Source organism: Canis lupus, chromosome 13, assembly GCF_048164855.1.
Source record: "Canis lupus baileyi chromosome 13, mCanLup2.hap1, whole genome shotgun sequence".
Taxonomy (NCBI): Eukaryota; Metazoa; Chordata; class Mammalia; order Carnivora; family Canidae; genus Canis; species Canis lupus.
In genome coordinates, this window is record NC_132850.1 from 36,705,102 (window position 1) to 36,726,102 (window position 21,001).

The window sequence follows — 21,001 nt, forward strand, 5'->3', positions numbered from 1 at the left end:
ATTAGGCTCCCTATGGGGAGCCTGCCTCCCCCTCTGCCTATGTCTCTGCCTCTCTCTCTTTGTCTCTCATGAATAAATAAATAACATCTTTTAAAAAAAAGTTATAAAGGATTCATTTAACACATATTTTTGAACACGTATATGCTTGGCATCATGCTAGGCACTGAGATGCCCATGACCTTCATTTCAACATTAGGAAGAGATAAAGGATTTAATGGAGAAAATAGGTAAAGAAAATACTAAAGGACTCAGACCTATAGTTTGATTAAGGTGTAGCAACACCCTGCAGTTATTTTTTTAAATAGAGTTACCCAAAGAATCTTAAATTTGAGGCAAATATATAAGAAAAGAGAGAGTAATATTGAAATAGAATGGCAGATGACAAAATATGGTCTTAGTGAATATAGATAGAAGAAAGTGAGGAGAAAGAAATGGCTTTAAAATTAGCCTTTTTAAATTCTTTTTTTTTTTTAAAGTAAGCTCCATGCCCAATGTGAGGCTTAAACTCACTACCTTGAGATGGAGAGTTGCATGCTCTATGGATAGAGCCAAACAGACACCATTTTTAATTCTAAGAAAGAAAGAATGAGTGTGGTGCCCTGGTAAGGGAGGCAAATGTAAGTTAAGAAGTAGAAGATACCAAAGCTGATTTCATTTTAAAGGGCTGTTAAGTGTTTATTTGGTGGCCTGTGAAGGACGCTTGTACATTGGCAGTGAATTTCCAACATAGACCTACCAGAAACTGAAACTGAGCCCAGGGTTTTGTCATTAGCAGTAGCAAAATTGTGAGGCTAGTCATTTGGGGTCTCCTTTTAGTATCGACTCCATCTCCACCCTACTCAGTTTTCTCAGGGATCCACAGGCTGCTTTTGCCCAAGGCTTTATCTCAGATCTGTCAGGGCCTTTCTCTCTTTTCTCCCAGCAAAATGATTCCCATTTTGTTCTAGCACCCTTTATCCCAAACTTCCATTTTCTAAGGAGCCCAACTATCATGTAGTAAATTATTTGTGCTTGGAAATGTTTTTGCATTTTTCTCTATTTAAGACTATTTGTAATGGACCTCCTATAGACACTGATTATGGGACTTCTTTTTTTTATTTTTTTTATGGGATTTCTAAAATAAGACTTTAGGGGTGCCTGGATGGCTCAGTCAATGGAGTGTTGACTTTTTATTTTATTTTATTTATTTTTTAAAGTATATTTAGTATTTTTTTTAAGATTTTATTTATTTATTCATGAGAGACACAGAGAGAGAAAGAGGCAGAGACACAGGCAGAGGGAGAAGCAGGCTCCCTGTGAGGAGCCGGATGCAGGACTCGATCCCAGGACCTGGGATCACGACCTGAGCCAAAGGCTGATGGTCAACCGCTGAGCCACCCAGGTGCACCAACATTTTATTGCCCCAAGATTGTATTTTTTTATTTAAGAGAGAGACAGAGAGAGTATGAGTACAAGCAGGGGTTGGGGGGAAGGGCAGAGGGAGAGGGGGAAGCAGACTCCCTGCTGAGCAGGGAGCCCAACACAGGGCTCAATCCCAGGACCCTGAGATTGTGACTTGAGCCAAAGGCAGATACTTAACCAACTGAGCCCCCAGATGCCCTGGAGTAGTGTATGACTCTTAATCTTTAAGTAGTGAGTTTAAGCCTCATCTAGAGATTACTTAAAAATCTTTTAATAGATAGATAAAAATGAATAAAATGAGATTTTTAGGCATTGTGGCAAATATGTGGGATAGATATTTTTGTAAGCCTAGATACTTTTCTAAGGATAAGCTAAGGATGTATGTGTATAATGATATAACGTGTTTAACTAGTTTTTTTTTCTTTAAGATTTTATTTATTTATTCATGAGAGGCACAGAGAGAGAGGCAGAGACACAGGCAGAGGGAGAAGCAGGCTCCATCCAGGATCATGCCTCGGGCCAAAGGCAGGCGCAGAACCGCTGAGCCATCCAGGCGTCCCTGTTTATCTGGTTATAATCACAATGTATGACAGTTTATCTACATATTTTTAGTTCTTTAAATGTGTTGCAAGTTTTACTTCTATCTCCTCTGTAAAATTAAGAAGATAGTTGCTGTCCTTTTTCCTTACAAGGATGTTTTAAAGATCAAATCAACTTTTGCATGTGTAAACCCTTCATAAAGTGTAAAAAGAAAAATAAAATATATTTATCATTATCATTTCTCTCAGGATTATTACTAACCTGTAAAATTTCTTAAGGTCAGGAACTGAGTTTTGTTTGTGTTTATAATCCCTTAAGTTGTGTTTTCCTTCTATACTAAAGTAATAGTTAACTGGAGGATAAATACTATAGAAGTTAAAAATTAGTATTCTGAGAAACATGTAGAACCAAGTTTTAGTCTCTGTTTCTCATAGCAAGCAAGGGAAGAATCTGGAAAAGCAGTGAGAGAAAGGAAAAGGATTAGAGTTGGAAATTTTAATATAAAACTTTAGTAAACCATACCAAAAAGATACTAAAAGTACCATTCATGAGGGAAAGTAATCTTTCTCTCTTGCTCTCTCTCTTTTTTAAAGACTTTATTTATTTATTCATGAAAGACACACAGAGAGAGGCAGAGACACAGGCAGAGGGAGAAGCAGGCTCCATGCAGGGAGCCTGATGTGGGACTTGATCCCAGGACTCCAGGATCACCCCCTGGGCCAAAGGCAGGCGCTAAACCGCTGAGCCACCCAGGGATTCCCTCTTTTTTTTTTTTTTTTTAGTTTAAGTATTCTATACCCAATATGGAGCTCAAATTCATGTCTCTGAGCTCCATAATTCCTTGTTCTTCCAACTGAGCCAGTCAGGCACCCCTCATTAGGGAAAGTAATCTTTCATGAGGAAAGATGATTGAGATACCTAAATTTTGTTTTATACTCTGTACATGTTTTTAAACCCATTTCTTAAAAAAAAAATAATAAGGAAAGTATAGGTGGTTAACCATAATTGCTTGTATAATCATGTACATCTTCCCAAACGATTTGGAAGGAAGGAAACATCATCCTTTAGAGTTGCAAAAAACCAGAAAGCTGAACATAAAGCAGCAATTAATGTAGTAAACTACTACATCATATAAAAGAAACTTCATAATGTAGTTTCAGGATATATACATGCAATAAAAAGAGCTAACAATTCTGGCATACCTGGCTGGCTCAGTAGGTAGGACATGTGATTCTTAATTTTGGAATTGTAAATTTGAGCCCCACGTTGGGTGTAGGGATTACTTAAAAATAAAATCTTAAAAAAAAAAAAAAGCTAACAATTTTTCATGTGCAAAATCCAGGATGACCACCCTGCTTTTCTCTGCCATCTTAAGGTTTTTTTTTTTTTTTTGAAGAATTTTATTAATTTGAGAGAGAGCATGAGCAGAGGGAGGGGCAGAGGGAGAGGGAGAAGCAGACTCCCCACTGAGCAGGGAGCACTATGAGGGGCTTGGTCTCAGGACCCTGAGATCATGACCTGAGCCAAAGGCAGACACTTAACCAACTGAGCCACCAAAGTGCCCCTCTTCTTAAGATCTTAAGGTGACTTTCTTTCAGGCTGAGAGCCCCCTTGGTGACAGTCATTGGTTCAGCCGTCTATTAGTATCAGTAAGCTTCTCCTTGCTCAGGTAACCAGAGATGAATGAAGTTCTAGAAAACCACATTTCCACAGGAGAGTCTTAAAGGGAAAGGAGGTTGTATGTAAGACAGATAGCCTCCATCTATTTCGTCTTTGGTCCTGAAACAAGTGTTTACAGAACTAAGCAGAACAGATGCTTGATAGAGGTTTCTTAATTTTTAAACTAGATATATGTGGCTCCTGATCTTTAGAAAAATAATGATGAGTCAATAAGTAGAAAACAAAAGGTGACATAAACGAGATCTTTTTAGCAACAATGAAGTTTTCTTTCATCTATTTGCATGAGAACTCTAAAATGTCTCAGGACTGATCACGAAAGGAAACTGTATAAATTCACCAGCACTTATAAAATTATTTTTTCTTTTCATGAAAATGAGTAATAGTATTAAAGAGTAACTTAAACATTTTAACTTATTTGCTTATGCTTGTAACATTTTACTGAATTAAGATGAAACTGGTTTAATATTATCATCAATCACAAAATTAAGCTGGGCAAAAAGGATTATAATTTTGGCTAGTCTTATTATGAGTAATTTTCTCCCTTTTTGTTTAATACTCCGGTACATGTAATGAAGGTTATGGTTATTTCTACAAAAAGTCCTATAAAGTATGCCTCTGATGTGTTGATGTGAAGGGATGCCAGGAAAAACCAAACTTCCTTGGCTCCATTATGAGGGTCAGAAATGCCATCTTAATAAAACAATTTAAGGCCCCAGGTTAAAATGCAAATCTAGGAGAGGATAATTTGTTCAGCTTCTATCAGTTTTTCTTTTTCCAAGCAAGCTCCACACCCAACATGGGGCCTGAACCTACAACCCCAAGATCAATAGTCACATGCTCCCTGACAGAGTTAGCCAGGTACCCCAAGCTCTGATCAGTTTTAATATCTTAATGCAAACTAATGAATTAGATAAATTAATAGTGCTCTGAAGATAATGGGAAATGAGTTTTGAAATTTGGAGGATGACGGGGGAAGGGTGGGGAGAAATGAGAAACACGCATAGATATTATGTTACCTCTGAGAGATCTGATCAAGAGTGGAATAGCATCAGGGCACTCACTGGGTCTTTGGGGAAATAGAATCTGAATGAACAAAAAACATTTTAAGATGAGTGCTAGTTAGGAAGTCTGACACTTTATCTCTTGAAAATTTAAGAGTTATATCTTCATAATCAACTCTGGGCTTAAGAAAAATAAAAAGAACCCTTTTCAAGTCATTTAACCTTCATGTATTTTAATTTCTATATCTGAAAATGAAAATTACAAAACCGACTCAGCAGATTCACATTGTTGAGGATTATGTGAATGCTGTTGTAAAACATGCAGTATGACATGAATTCAAAGTGAAATTTAAGTACAAAAGGTGGAGGGGTGCCTGGGTGGCTCAGTCAGTTAAGCATCATGGGATTGAGCCCCTGTTGCTGGGCTCCCTGCTCAGCAGGGAGTCTGCTTCTCCCTCTCTCCCTCTCTCTCTCTCTCATATAAATAAATAAAATCTTTAAAATAAAAAAGTAGGGCAACCCGGGTGGCTCAGCGGTTTAGCGCAGCCTTCAGCCCAGGGCATGATCCTGGAGACCCGGGATTGAGTCCCACGTCAGGCTCCCTGCATGGAGCCTGCTTCTCCCTCTGCCTCTCTCTCTCTCTGTGTGTCTCTCATAAATAAATAAAATCTAAAAAAAATAAATAAATAAAAATACAATTAAAAAGTATACCTTTTTTAAAAAGGTGGATAAATGATCTTTCTACATAATTTACAAATTTGTTGACAACAGTAAGAATCAGAATTGCACTGTTCCTATTAAGCTGCTACTGTGTATAACACAGAGATGTAACAATTTTTAAATGATAATAGTTCCCAATAAATGTTAGATTCCTATTATCATTATTGAATCATATCCTATCCTATGTGAAGTACTTGGTGGCTAAGCTTTCTTGCTTTCTTCTTCTATTTCTTTGTTCTCTTACTTTTCACTGGCTCCTAGACCTCTGCTTTCAAACATGCAGTTTTCCACATCTTGAAAGAAATTGCCTGACTTATGGTTTCTTGTCTCAACCACTGTATTTCTCTTCTCCCTCATATCGTGAACAACAAGCTTGTATCCATAGAAATAGTTGCCATGAAACCATATTTCATCACAATCACTAAAAATTCATTTTCTGTCAGTCTCCTATTTAGAGATATGGCTTGCCTCCCCCTGCCCACTTTACTTACCATTTCTTAGTGCATCATCAGTGTTCTCTGTACCATTATAACCTCAATGATTTTATATATTGTCAACCACTAATAGGACATTTTGTGACTTAGACCATGGTAACAAGACAGTCTCAGTAATTGTTTTTCTCAATTCTAATATTTATTGTAAATGAGAACTATAATAAAAAGCCTAGAAATATAGGTCCTTCTCTGATTTAGAAAAATCATCATGACTCTGATAGTGATTGCTGGAGGCAAACTGTTGAAAACCTCTGGCTTACACCTGCCATCTCCTTTTTTTTAAAAAAAAATTTTATCCATTTATTTATTTGAGAGAGAGAGGGAGAGAGCATAAGCAAGGGGAGCAGCAGAGGGAGAATTAGGTTCCCCACTGAACAGGAAGCCCAGTGTGGGGCTTGATCCCAGACCCTAGGATCATGATCCATGCCTAACTGAGCCACCTTAGTCACTTACAATCAGGCTTTTCACTTTACTGCTTTGAAAATATTCTAAAGCAAACTTTGCAACAATTCCTTCCTGTCAAATTCAAAAGCCATTGATCTTCCTTCACCCTTTGCTGAAGTTGATCACCCTTTCCTTCTTAAAACACATTCCTACTTTTTATTCTAAGACCTGTACATGATCTCCTATGCATTAGGACAGAATGAGAACAGTGAGGGCTGCAGCTCTGGGTACTACTATTCCTGCTTTTGCTTAGTTAGCTTGTATTCACTACTTACTGTACTTACTGTAATTCTCCCAATTGTCCTAAGGAGGTCAGTGTTATTATCCTCATTTTACAGCTGAGGAGGAAACAGGCTCAACTTGTTCAAATTCTCCCAGAGTGGGATCCACTCTGAGAGGTGTTCAATTTAGCAATAGAGAGGAAAACCCTTTCTTAACTGGATCACAGCATGCTCTGTTCCCTATATTTAGAGTACGTACTTCATTTGTGAAGGGGTACTGTACTTCATTTGTGAAGATGGCATTTTAAGTAGTTTTTTACCAAGGCTATTCATCCACAATTTTATCAAGTGCCCTTTGAACTCAGTTTTGACCAAGATCAGAGAACTTGGAGAGATAGCAAGTTGTGATAGTGATGGGTTACTGATTTTATCCTCCTTTTCAGGTTAACTGGCTCCTGTAGGAATGGATATGTACTTTTGGATTTATTTAATCTAGGCAATGGTCTAACCACATACACTAAATTGTAAAGTATGGTTATCAGACTTTGATGCATGACAACAAAGATTTTAAATTAAGCTATGTAGTATAATTTGTTCAACTTTTGACTGAGTGGATTTTATTGAAGGCTTTTACATTAAGATTTAGATACATTAGTTACTACATATTTTGTTTTTTCAAGTAAACGCATACTAGTATAAACTAGCTACAAAGGATTTCCTTAATGTTTTTGTTGGCATGTCAGTGTTAACAATAGGGACTTGAGTGTTTTAGATTTCATCTGAAATTAGTGGTTCAAATACAACAATACATGGTTTTCATGGTCATCAGCTTTGATTAATGTAATATTAAGCCTATGGAGTATATTACACCACTACTTTTGTTTTTCAATTGACAAATTTGAGAAATAATAAAGACTGAGTATCTGTCTTACAAATACATTAAATGTATATATAGTCTTTGATTTTTTCATTTAAGATATTCTTACCTTTTTCAGAGGCATTTGGCTTTCTTCTTTTAGCAGGGTTTGTCACTAAATCTTTTACCTATCTACTAAAATACTTTTAATCATTTGATTAATAAATCTGATGGAGGGAGGAGAGGATTATGAATTATCTCAAAGATATTAATTAAGGACCCCATTTCTGTATAAATAGATTGAGGAAAGGAGGAATTATGCATTAGTTAAGCCTTTCATTGCAGAACAATTTATACCTCACAGGATTTTCATATACATTTTCTTTCTTCATACTTCTCATTACATAGGTTAGGAAATTAAGGTATTAACTGAATTGTTTGAAGCTACACAGCATTCATCCGACCTGGGATTAGAAAACAAGTCTTCCTATGAACAGCCATTGTTCTTTACAGTGTGTATACATTATAGATACCATTTTTCTTTGCAGTGTACTTTATAGGTACCATGGAAGTTATTTCTTTTGAGAAACAGTAATTAAAACACCCCCAACCCCTCAACTTGTCTACTTGTGAAAAAAAAAGTATTTAAGCCTGTCTAAATCAGATGGAATATACTGTGTTAGAATCTCCAAGCAGAATTTGTATAAATATAATGAGAAAAAATAGGCTTACAGAATTTTACCTACATTTTATCTCCTATTAGATCCCTGCCTTGCCAAGCTAATTTGATATGTATTTCAAGGTGTCCAAATTGATTGAGATGTTGTTCTACATAAGTTATAGAAGCTCTTCTACTATAATTTATTCACTCATAGGTAAACTCATGACCTTGAAGAATGGACAGAAAAATAGGTAAGGAAAGACAGTCTCAAAGAAGAAAACTGTTTCTGTTAAAAAGTATCTGCTTTCTAAACTACTTATTTGGGGATCCCTGGGTGGCTCAGCGGTTGAGCCTCGACCTTTAGCTCGGGTGTGAGTCCTAGATCAAGTCCCACATGGGGGGCCCTGCATGGAGCCTGCTTCTCTCTCTGCCTGTGTCTCTGCCTCTCTCTGTGTGTCTCTCATGAATAAATAAATAAAATCTTTAAAAAAAAACTACTTATTTTATGAATAGGTGTGGGGGTCAACTAGTTCATAATTAAGGCTTTATTCATCTTCCTGATCTGAGTTGTAACCTTACTTACTCCATCTGCATTTTATGTGAAATCTGTTTCTTCTGTCACATTCAATGATACAGGAAGTATCCTAATAAGCACTAGCATACAAATGATAAGAATAGCAGCTTTGGTATGAATTTTACAGATGGGACAGCTTGAGGGTGAAATGACTGATCCAAAATCATACAATGGGATACTTAGCTTCCAGAGTTTATGTTATCAGAAAATTCTCCCTTATGGCAAATAAAAAATTAATTTACTTGTAACATTTACTCCCTGGTCCTATTTCTGCACTCACTGAATGAACTGCTTTCTCCAAGCTCCTACATCCTGCTCGCCCTTTGTTTCCTGAGGAAATATCCCCAAACCAAGCATTTTTAGGATTTTAGATTCTTTTCTCTCTCTCTTTTCTTTTTAAAGATTTTATTTATTTATTTATTTATCTAATTTATTTGAGACACAGAGAGGCAGAGACTCAGGCAGAGAGAGAAGCAGGCTCCATGTAGGGAGCCTGACATGGGACTCAATCTGAAGGTGGAGCTAAACCGCTGAGTCACCCAGGCCACCCTCTTTTCTCTCTTTTCATTGCCCACCTATGCCTACTTGCAAAATACTTAACATGTCCCTAATACTTTTTGTCCTTCCTTCTACCACCACCTCCAGTCTCCAATCTCTTCTTTTTATTTTACTCCTTATTTTAGATAATAGAATCATCTAGTCAACCATTTATTTTAGACACCTTAGTATCATCTTTTATCTCCACCCCCGCATTATCCATCACATTGAATCAGGGGCCAGATTTTGCTAGTTTTATTATTAAAGTGTCTCTGAGACCCATTTCACTTTCCACTGCCACTGCCTCAGTTCCTATTCTCATCATCCCTTGTCAGAGCTATGATAATTAGCCAGTGTGCTGGTTTCCCTGCTTCTGTTCTCTCTATGCTACCCTATTACGTAGTCAAAAAGTTTATAATTCGATGAGAAAAATGAGATATGCACATAGTAAAAAATTAGAGAATGGGACAAGATAGAATTTATAATCCAATGGGTCACTCAGTTTCATGTGAAGTCAAGAAAAGGTAGTTACCACTCTGAAAATTTCTGGAGATGTCTGCCTGGAAATGGTTTAAAGGACAGGTGAGGTTTTGTTTTGTTTTGTTTTTGTTTTTGTTTTTGACAGGTGAGGTTTTGATATGCAGAGAGGAGTTAAAAAATGCCCTACTTTTTAATGAATGAATTAGCTAATTCATTAACAATAACAACAATAAAATAACTACCATTTAATTGAACACCTATAGCATGCTAGTTTGCAGGATAGGCATTGATACCTGTCTCCCTGGCCTTTCTGATCTGGGCTGCAGATAAGGTAACTGAGCTCTGAAATTTTAAATAGTATGCCTAGTGTCATAGTTAATTTCAGACTGGGATTTAAACTCAGGTGTGTTTGGCTTTAAAGCTCAGGGTTATTTCACTGTTTCACTAAAACTCATTCAGGTATCTCTGACAGTGTGGAAATTAGTACAGACAAGTATTATTATTAATTAATTAATTAATTTATTTATTTATAGACAAGTGGTATTAAAGGGGATTGCAAGCCCCTCTATCTGATTTTGAGGTTGTTTCTATGGCACAGGGGCTTGATTCATTACCTTCATCATCTTTAATCAAGGGATATATTATAGACAGAGAAGACATTGTTACTGCCTTCCAGGAATTCTATGGGATGAGGAAGACTGGCAATACAATGTGATCAACGTTATTGTAATAATGAGAAAAGATCAGGGACTTGGTTAAGGCTAAAAGACCTGTTGCTTTATAGCCCTGCTTCTGACAGTAACTAGTTGGGTTTTTTTGTTGTTGTTACAGTAGGTTCCATGCCAAACATGGGGTTCAAACTCAGAACCCCAAGATCAAGAGTCATATGCTCTACCCACTGAGCCAGCCAGCTGCTCCCAATAGTAATTGTTTAGACAAATCATTAAACTAATACAAGTTTTGCTTTTTTTCTTCTGTAAAACAAAAGGGTATGACTAAATAAGGGAATTTTTTTTCCTTTTTTTTTTTTTTAAGATTTTATTTATTTATGAGAGAGACAGACAGAGAGGCAGAGGGAGAAGCAGCCTCCCTGCAGGGAGCCTGATGTGAGGCTTGATTCCAGGACTCTGGGATCATGACCTGAGCCAAAGGCAGATGCTCAATGGACTGAGCCACCCAGGCACTGCTCAAATAAATAAATCTTAAAAAAAGAGAAAATGTTCTAAACTTGCTGTCTTTAATTCTTCTCTTTCCATTATCTTTTAAATTTTTTAAAAAATTTAAAAAGATTTATTTATTTTAGAGAGAGAGCATGCAAGTGGGGGGGAGGCACAGAGGGAGAGAGAATCCACAAGCAGATTCCCTGCTGAGGGCAGAGCCCTACCCAGACTCCATCCTAGGACTGTGAAATAATGACCTGAGCCAAAACTGAGGTAGCCACTTGACTGACTGAGCCACCCAGGTACTCTGTCTTCCCATAATCTTTTTTTTTTTTTTAAGATTTTATTTATTTACTCATGAGAATACACACACACAGAGAGAGAGAGAGGCAGAGACACAGGCAGAGGGAGAAGCAGGCTCCATGCAGGGAGCCTGACGTGGGACTCGATCCCGTCTCCAGGATCACACCCCGGGCCAAAGACGGCACTAAACTGCTCAGCTACCCGGGCTGCTGTCTTCCCATAATCTTTAAAACTTAATTCAGTTAGGCTTTCATCTCTATCATTCCATAAAAGCAGCTCTTGTGGAGCAACCTAGTAGTAGCAACTTCTAAATTGTTATAAACAGAGGTCAATTCTTAATTTTCATCATTAGGGGTATTAACACAATTGCCCATTTTCTCTTCCTGGAAATATTTCTTTTGTGTCCCAAGAATACCACACTTTCCTGGTTTTCTTCCTCTGTCTTTGGTTATTCCTTCTCAAGTTCCTTTGCTGAATCTTTCTTTTTTCTCCACTTTTTAATTATTTTATTAATTAATTTTTATTTTTTAAAGTAATTTATTTTTTTAAATTAATTAATTTTTAAAGTAAACTCTGTCCCCAACATGGGACTTGAACCCAAGACCCTGAGATCAAGAGTTGCATGCTCTATCAACTGACACATCCAGCTGCCCTTCTTTTCTCCACTTTTTATGTTGGAAAGCAACCAGGGCTCAGTTTCTTGTCCTTATCTCTTTATTTTTCTCACTCTGTTAGTGGTTTCATCTATGCTGATGGTTTTAAATACCACCTAAATAATGATACTTCCCAAATTTTATCTTCAATCCAGACTTCTCACCTTAGCTTCTGACTCATAATATCTGCCTATCCAACATCACTTGGATGTCTAATAGACATCTAAATTTAACATTTACAAATGTCAAATTCTTCAAATCTACTTGTCTTGTTTTCCTTCTTTTAGTAAATAGCACCTCTACCCTTTTTAGTTGCACAGACTGAAAACTTCAGTGTCTTTTTTGACATCCTATATGTTTACCCCTCACACTCCACATCAGAGAATCAATCTCTTTGGTTCTACTTTCAAAACATAATGAGAATCTGTTTCTCTACCTCTGCTGCTGTAACCATGGACAAAGCTGCTGTCATCTCTTGCCCTGGATTATTTAATAGCATATTCTAACTAGTCTCACTGCTTCTATTCTTGTTCCCCCTGCAGTCTACTCTCATCATAACAGTCAAGAAGGCTTCCCATTTCACTCAGAATAAAAGCTAAAAAGATTTTATAAAGACCTCAAGGGTCTTTATAAAGGATCTGGCCCCATGCCTTCTCCCTTGTCTTTCCTTATCTCTTATTATTTTCCTCATCACATTGGTCTTTTTGCTGCACATCAAACAGTCCAGTCAAGCTCCTGCCCCTAGACCTCTGGACAGGCTGGTCACTCTGATTGCCTACTCTTCTCCAAGATATATTATTTCTATTTTTTAAAAGATTATTCATTTATTTGTTCATGAGCAAAACAGAGAGAGAGAGAGAGGCAGAGAAATAGGCAGAGGGAGAAGCAGGCTCTATGCAGGGAGCCCGATGTGGGACTCGACCCCAGGACCCTGGGATCATGACCTAAGCCAAAGGCAGATGCTCAACCGCTGCGCCACCCAGGTGCCCATATTCTTTCTAAATTAGGCCTGTCTCGACAATGCTATTTTGCTATTTTTAAAAAAGATTTTATTTATTTATTCATGACAGACACACACAGAGAGACAGAGAGACAGAGACATAGGCAGAGGGAGAAGCAGGTTCCATGCAGGGAGCCCAACACGGGACTCAATCCCAGGACCCCAGGATCACGCCCTGGGCCGAAGGCAGGCACTAAACCGCTGAGCCACCCAAGGATCCCCAACAATGCTATTTGAAATTATAGCCCTCCTCTAACACTTCCCATTACCCTGATGTATTTATTTTTCCATAGTATTTCATATTTTATAAATTACTGCATCATTCTAATATCACGTTCTAAATAGCTCTGTAATTATTTACTATATGTATTTTTTCTTTTTTTTTCTAAGATTTTATTTATTTATTCATGAGAGACACAGAGAGAGAGAGAGGCAGAGGGAGAAGCAGGCTCCATGAAGGGAGCTTGACGTGGGACTTGATCCTGGGTCTCCAGGATCAGGCCCTGGGCTGAAGGTGGCGCTAAACCACTGAGCCACCTAGGCTGCCCTATTTTTTTTCTTTTGTTAAGATTTTATTTATTCATGAGAGACGTAGAGAGAGAGAGAGAAAGAGGCAGAAACATAGGCAGAGGGAGAGGCAGGCTCCCCGCAGGGAGCCCTATGTGGGACTCAATCCCAATCCCGGGATCCCGCCTTGAGCTGAATGCAGACATTCAGCCGCTGAGCCACTCAGGCGTCCCTTATTATATGTATTGTATATTGTCTCTTTCTTACTGAAATGTAAGGTATATAATCACAGAGATGGAAACTACAGCATAAGGAATATAGTCAATAATATTGTAGTAACATTATATGGTGACTACCCTCATTGAGGTGAGCAATGACTAATGTGTAGGTTTTTTTTTTTTTTTAAGATTTTATTTATTGACAGAGGGCACACAAGCAAGGGGAGCAGCAGGCTTAGGGAGAGGGAGAAGCAAACTCTTCACGGATCAGGGGCCCCACATGGGGCTTGATCCCAGGACCCTGGGATCCTGACCTGAGCCAAAGGCAAATGCTTAACTGACTGAGCCACTCAGGTGTACCTGGGTGCTATTTTGCTTTTGTTTTTTTTTTTTTTTTAGATTTTCTTCTTAAGTAATCTCTACACCATATATGGAGCTCAAACTTACAACCTTGAGATCAAGAGTCGACTGAGGTAGCCAAGCGCCCCTCATGTGTAGAATTGTCGAATCACTATATTGTACACCCAAAACTAAAATAACATTACATGTCAATTATCCTTCAATGACTAAAACAAAAAACCTTATAAGCTAGATGAGAATAGCAACTTTTATGTCTTGTTCGCTGCTGGATTTTCAGTACCTCAAACAGTGTTTACACGTTTTAGGCACTCTATACTTGATGGAAGGAGGGAGGGAAGGAAGGAAGGAAGGAAGGAAGGAAGGAAGGAAGGAAGGAAGGCGAGAAGGAAGGAGGGAAAGAAGGAATTGAGTGTAAATAACAAAAATGGTATCTGAGCTTCAACTTCCTGTGAACAGTGGTAAGTATCTGAGAGAATGGATATGACAGCTCTTCGGAAATCATGGAGCAATAATCAGATTAAGATATTATTGGTAGTAATAATTAATGTTATTGTCTTATCAGTCTGCCTTGTAACCTTTAGGACTTTCCCTATACGTGCCTATACATGATTTTTTTAAAATAATTTTTTTGAATGATTTTATTTATTTATTCATGAGAGACACAGAGAGATAGAGAGACCCGAGACATAGACAGAGGGAGAAGCAGGCTCCGTGCAGTGAGCCTGATGTGAGACTGGATCCTGGGACTCCAGGATCACACCCTGAGCCGAAGGCAGATGCGTAACCACTGAGCTACCCAGGCGTCCCCCTATACATGATTATTGAGTAAATCTAGATATTTGGTCTTATGAGACTAGTACTTACATTTATTTAGACAGCCTCTTGAGATTAAATTCCATACATTCATTTGACTAACAATATCCATTTATATTTCCTTAGCTCTTAATACAGCTTTTTTTGCTCATCCTCCATTATACCCCTACTTCATGTGGAATAGTTGTTTCCAAATATCCTTTGTGCATGTGTGTCCTGCTGGCCATCTTGTGTGTACATGTGTACACACATAAAAGTATGTATACATGCTGTATATGCTATGCTCTCCAATCTGGATCTCTGGGCGAGCATCAGTCAGATTGGCTAGAAAGAAGTTGTTTTTATGAGGTTCTAAGACCAGCCAGAAGGTTCAGATGAGCCAGATAATGGGGGTGGTAAGGTAGGGAGCAGGAGGAACCAGAGATGGGCATTGTAGATAGGATGATAGGAATTTTTAAAGAATTTTGTTTTTCTTGTTTTCTGTTTCTTTCAAGAAGCTTGAAAATTGCACAATGGCAGCTTGTTCTACCTGAGTTCTTTGTCATTCTCCCTACTATGAGCCACATATAGGAGCCATAATAGAGAGACAGGGAAAGAGCTTAGAAGGTGTCTTTTCCTGGAATATTTTGGAAAATCGAACTTTTATTTTCTTTTTAGCCTTTAGAAGAAAATAGATTATACTAATTATCCCAGATTATGAAATTTGTGCTGGAAAATGTTTCACCAAATGATAGGGGTAGTTGTCATATGTAAAACTTTAAGAACCTCTCTATAATTCTATCAGCCAAAGAGCAGTAGTACTTGATGGCATCTTGGACTGCCTTGGACTTTCTCTGGTTTGGTTATCTGAAGTATTTTATTGCCAGCCTGTTTTTGTGAAGCTGTACTTGTACTGGCTGTGATTAGCTGCCTCCGGGATTTAGCCAGTTTAGCTGATTGAATAGGCATCTTCTCCCTGTCTTCCCACTTCATGTTTTCTTGTGCCAGAAAGTATACTCTCTCAGAGAGGACTACCTTCGCAGACATATTTTATAAGTCTTTGTCTCTCTAGAAGTCTAATATTCTAGCATGAATCTGAAAGATGTTATGTTAGAGTATTATGAAATGTGAATGTGTCAAAACTCTGAAACGAGGTGTGATCAGAAAAAGATTTTTCAGGGATCCCTGGGTGGCGCAGGGGTTTGGAGCCTGCCTTTGGCCCAGGGCGCGATCCTGGAGACCCGGGATTGAATCCCACGTCGGGCTCCCAGTGCATGGAGCCTGCTTTTCCCTCTGCCTGTGTTTCTGCCTCTCTCACTTTCTCTCTCTGTGACTATCATAAATAAATAAACATTTAAAAAAAAAAAATATTTTTCAGGGTATGAATTAGAAAAAAATTTCTGTGATTTTGGAATCAAAAGAGATCTTGATTCCAATTCTCTTTTCTTCACCTGCATAATAGGTAATCTCACAGAGTTGTTTTGAGGATTGAATGAGCTAATATGTGTAAAAATAGATATAACCAATTACTTAGACACATGATAAATGGTAGGTGTTTGCTGATGATGGTGATAGTACATTATGATGGTGATATATTTTATTGCTGAAGCAATAGCTTAGCTACTTGGCAATAGCTATAGTAAGAATGAACTACACAGTTAAAAGTACTAGGTTAGAGGGGTATCTGACTGGCTCAGTCGGTAGAGCATACAACTCTTGGTCTCAGGGTTGCAAGTTATCTCAGAGTTGCAAGTTTGAGTCCCACACTAGGTATAACGATTATTTAAAAATAAAATCCAAAAAGAAAAGTACTAGATTCAATGGTAGTAGTTGATAATTTCTACTTCTGATAATCATTGTGCCTTATTATAGAGTGAGGAACAATTTCTGGACTATCCAGTTTAAAGTTATATTTTATTTATTTATTTATTTATTTATTTATTTATTTATTTTAAGTTTATTATTATTAGTTTTAGTAATCTCCACACCCAACATGGGGCTTGAACTCACAACCCCAAGATCAAGAGTTGAATGCTCTTCTGACTGATCCAGCCAGAATGCCCATTTGCTGTACATCTAATATGAGGACAAATGGGTAATTATATCTATGAAAGCTTTATGTACTTTGTAGAGTTATAAAATGTTGAAGGAAATCATGGTGAGAAAAAGCTCCAACTCTAAACTCTCTCCACACAGTCCAGGGAAGGAATTCTCCAGAGCCAGGCTGGCATTGGAGAAAAGGAGAGAAGCGAAGTTTGGGTTATGAAAGAAGAGGGTACCTCCCAAGGTGTTTAGGAAAGAGAGAGACATTTGAAAGTCAGAAAATTCACATTAAGGGGATCCCTGAGTGGCTCAGCGGTTTGGCTCCTGCCTTTGGTCCAGGGTGTGATTCTGGAGTCCCGGGATCAAGTCCCACATCCGGCTCCTTGCATGGAGTCTACTTCTCCCTTTGCCTGTGTCTCTGCCTGTCTCTCTCTCTCTCTCTCTCTCTGTCTCTCATGAATAAATAGATAAAAATCTTAAAAAAAAAAGAAAATTCACATTAAGAAGCCAGGGAGGGGCACCTGGCTGGCTCAGTTGGTAGAGCATGTGGTTCTTTTTTTTTTTTTTATAGATTTTATTTATTTATTCATGAGAGAGAGGAAGAGAGAGGCAGAGACACAGGCAGAGGGAGAAGCAGGCTCCATGCAGGGAGCCTGACGTGGGACTCGATCCCGGCTCTCTAGGATCAGGCCCCGGGCTGAAGGCAGCGCCGAACCATTGCACTACCCGGGCTGCCTGAGCATGTGGTTCTTGATCTTGAAGTTTTTTGAGCCCCAAAATGGATGTTGAGATTACTTAAAAATAAGATCTTTAAAAAAAAAAAAAAAAAGGAGGAAAAAGCAGCAGCCAGGGATCACAGGGCTATGCCCTTACTAGGTAGGTATTAAATTCCTGGAGAAAGAGGATAATGAAGAGGAAAATACAGTTTTTCAAGGTATATATGGGAAGACTTCACCTAGACACTGAAGGAGGTGAAGCTCTAAACCTTAGTTTTTAATCTATTAGACTGTGAACATATGATCCCCAACTATGGAAAAACATACAAGAAAAAATATTTTGGAAGAAACACACCAAGTGTATTAGCCCTTTCCTTAATTGGTAGGATTATGGGTAATTAATGTTCTTTTAAAGTTTTTTTTGTAGTCATTACCATATTTTACAATAAAATATTTTAAAATTTCATTTAAAAATATTTCAGCAAGTCTGTATTTAAAACCTATCACCCATCCATAGGAAGCTACTGTGTTAATGGTATCTATTACTTTATAAGCACTCACTCATATGCCTGGGGAATATGCAAACAGCTTTTTAAGTATTTCGTTATTTAACCCTCATACTAAGCCTATGAAGATATATATTGTTATTCCATTTTGGCAATGAAGACACTGAGGTACAGAGATCAAGTAACTTATTTTAGGTCATGTACCTAACAGGTAGTGACATCAGGATTTGAATCCAGGAAGAGGTTCTGTGTATATATCCAGAGATTTCTGTGTATATTACCACTATATACAGTGCTTTGATCTATATACACATTGAGACAATTGGCAGCTCTCTGCTTTGGGTTTGCTTTTAGGTATGCCACACAAAACATCTATTTAGTAGTTTCTAGCTTATTTTAACTTCAAAAGTCTTCAGATGCTCTGATAACATATTTGTTTTTCTTAGAATTCTTATGAAAAAAGAGTAGTTCATTAGGAAGGTAAACTAGAGAACTGAATTCAAATATATACATAAAAGTTTGTATTTGTTTTTAAGCAAACAATCTGAAATGTGCTACAAAATAATTTTTTATGCCATTAATGTAGCTTTTGCTTTTTTATTTTTTTACATTTAAAAATATTTTTAAAAAGATTTATTTTAGGGACCCCTGGGTGGCTCAATGGTTGAGCGTCTGCCTTTGGCTCAGGTGGTGATCCTGGGGTCCTGGGATTGAGTCCTGCATCAGGCTCACCGCAGGGAGCCTCCTTCTCCCTCTGCCTGTGTCTCTGCCTCTCCCTGTGTCTCTCGTGAATAAATACATAAAATTTAAATAAATATATTTTAAAAAGATTTATTTGCGAGAAAGAGAGAAAGCACACTAGGGGAGGGGTAGAGGTAAAGGGAGAATCCCAAGCAGACTCCCTGAATTCAAGGAGCCTGAATTCAATTGACTGAGCCACCTAGGTACCCTGTAGCTTTTGCTTTTTTTTTTTTTTTAAAGAATTGTTTTATTTATTAATTTTTAAAGTTTATTTATTTGTATTAATCTCTACACCTAACATGGGGCTTGAACCAGAGATTAAGAGTTGCTCCACCTACTGAGCCAGCTGGGTGCCCATGTAGCTTTTGCTTTTTAAGCCACTGTATCCTAGAGCTGGGTGTTTAGCTACCATTGACTGAGTGTTTTTAGAAATAATTGCAAAGAAGCAGAAAATATGAATGGATATTTTTTCTTCAGTTAATGCAACCAGTGCAACCAGTTAGGAAACATGCTAGTTGGAAAGTAGATCAAGGGTGTAGTTTTTTTTGGTTTTTGTTTTTCAGTGAGCTCTACACTCAATGTGGAGCTTGAACACACTACCCAGAGATCAGGAGTCCCATGTTCTACCGAGTGAGCCATCCAGGTCCCCCATGATGTAGAATATCCTTCTGTAATTCTCTAGCTAAGGGTTTTCAGACCTGATAAAGTCCAGGCCAGTGGTTGATCTGGACATTCATGAGTTCCCTCTTCATTTCCCTCCCATCATCTTCCCCAGTCCTAGGATCTTTACTAACAGGGAACTCACACTTTCCAGAAACAGCCCTTCTGTTTTAGGACTGCTGTCGGTAACTTTTCCTGATGTTGAATAGAGACTAATCTTCTGGTAGCTTTGTATTTGTCCTGCAAATGATTGAAGGAGCAATTTTAATAGATCTGAAACAGGTTTTAGTCTATTTTTGTTGTGTGTGATGGCAGAAGTGAAAGCTCAATATGCTCTAAGTCATCATGGATATATTAAATTACTGTTCCTTATATAATACCTTTGTTTTTCAAAGTGCTTTCTGTATAGTACGTTGTATTTTGTCTTAGCCTGTCATCCAAGAGGGGGCTGGAATAATTCACACACACACACACACACACACACACACACACACCCCTAATCCTTACAAGGTAGAGTTTATTATTTCCTTTTTACAGATAAGGAAACTGAAATTAAATAACTTCAAAATCACCCAGCCAGAAAATAGCTACATTGGCATCTAGATCTCAGAGTTTGCAAAGGATTAAAGCCTGGACTTTGAATCCTTGGACTTTTCGCTGTAATATGCTGAATGTCTGATCACGTGGAGTATCTTGTGGTAGCCAGAAGATAAGGGACCTGCGAAGGTCACAGAAATTGTTTTGGAGCTGGAATCAGTCTTGCAATCTCTTGGTTTTGTTTCTACTTGCTTGTGTAGTCTAATGGATGTTAATTGGCTTGAAGGTACACATTTGGCTCATTTTTCCCCCCAAAGTGCTTGTAGACAGAGGTGCCTGTTTGATCCTTTGATTTGAAAAGAACCTGTTAGTATCTTTAGGGCAGTATGGATGGCAAACTGCTCCAAAATTGGACTATGCCTCTATTTTGAGATAATTCCACTATAGGATTTACAGTTTGATTGCTTTAAGACATAGTATAAAACCCAGTTCTTTCCATAAGCCTGACCAATTCTGAGAGAGCCCAGTGCTGAGACAAGAGAATACAGTAATTTCCCTGGAGGATTAGGGAGAGTGTGTAGGTACCAGGATACCTAGAACCATCTGCAAGTGGACAGGATTTTTGCTATTTTAACAATAAAGTCAAATTTAATTGATAAATGGAATCAGGAGTAATATTCAAAATCAAAGGCCTTTATTTTCTAAAGCACTCTATAGTCCAAACTCCCCAGAGATGGTTTAAGTATACCTCAAAACCCAAATCTTCTATCCCTAACAGGACAGAAATAAAGCGCAGTTGTCTCAGCTCTCTTTTCTTTCAGGCTCACCTGCTCACACTTCAGAACTTTTTAAATTCTCAGACTTTATACCGATGGCAGACTCCAGCTCCACTCATCCAAAGCTTTCCATTTTGGTCAGTTTACATTCCTCTGAGGCAACTGCCATCAGAAGGCTAGGTATTGTGAGCTCACACAGGGATGTGGGGGAGGGGTGGGCTGGCTTGTGGGGATTCCCCTGTCTAGGAGGGGGTCACTCCACTTCAAACAAATCTGCATCACACTGAGGGTTTCCACCCCTTTTTCTATGTCAATGATTCCCATTTGTCCCTAGCGCCTAGGGTTTTGGGTCCTGGTGAGCCATTCTCATGTTATCTTCCTTTTGTTTTTAGGCTGAATTCAGCCTTCACTGCAATTATC

At 38.1% G+C, this 21,001-nt stretch overlaps 1 protein-coding gene across 7 annotated transcripts in view; it reads right to left on the bottom strand.

The window, feature by feature from the left end:
- USP44 (ubiquitin specific peptidase 44) overlaps positions 1 to 20,775 on the bottom strand; it is a 55,955-nt gene extending 35,180 nt beyond the window's left edge. For 2 of the 7 annotated variants that reach the window (XM_072773140.1, XM_072773142.1), the window contains exons 1-2: positions 20,633 to 20,775; positions 19,414 to 19,508 (exon numbers count right to left, since the gene is read on the bottom strand). The gene's annotated coding sequence lies outside the window, so the exon portion shown is untranslated. Of the gene's footprint in view, positions 1 to 4,637; positions 4,705 to 5,333; positions 5,488 to 5,586; positions 5,729 to 19,413; positions 19,509 to 20,632 lie in introns of those variants that run through there. The other 5 variants (XM_072773137.1, XM_072773144.1, XM_072773141.1 and 2 more) reach the window with 5 other exon arrangements.
- Positions 20,776 to 21,001: the final 226 nt, after the last annotated feature.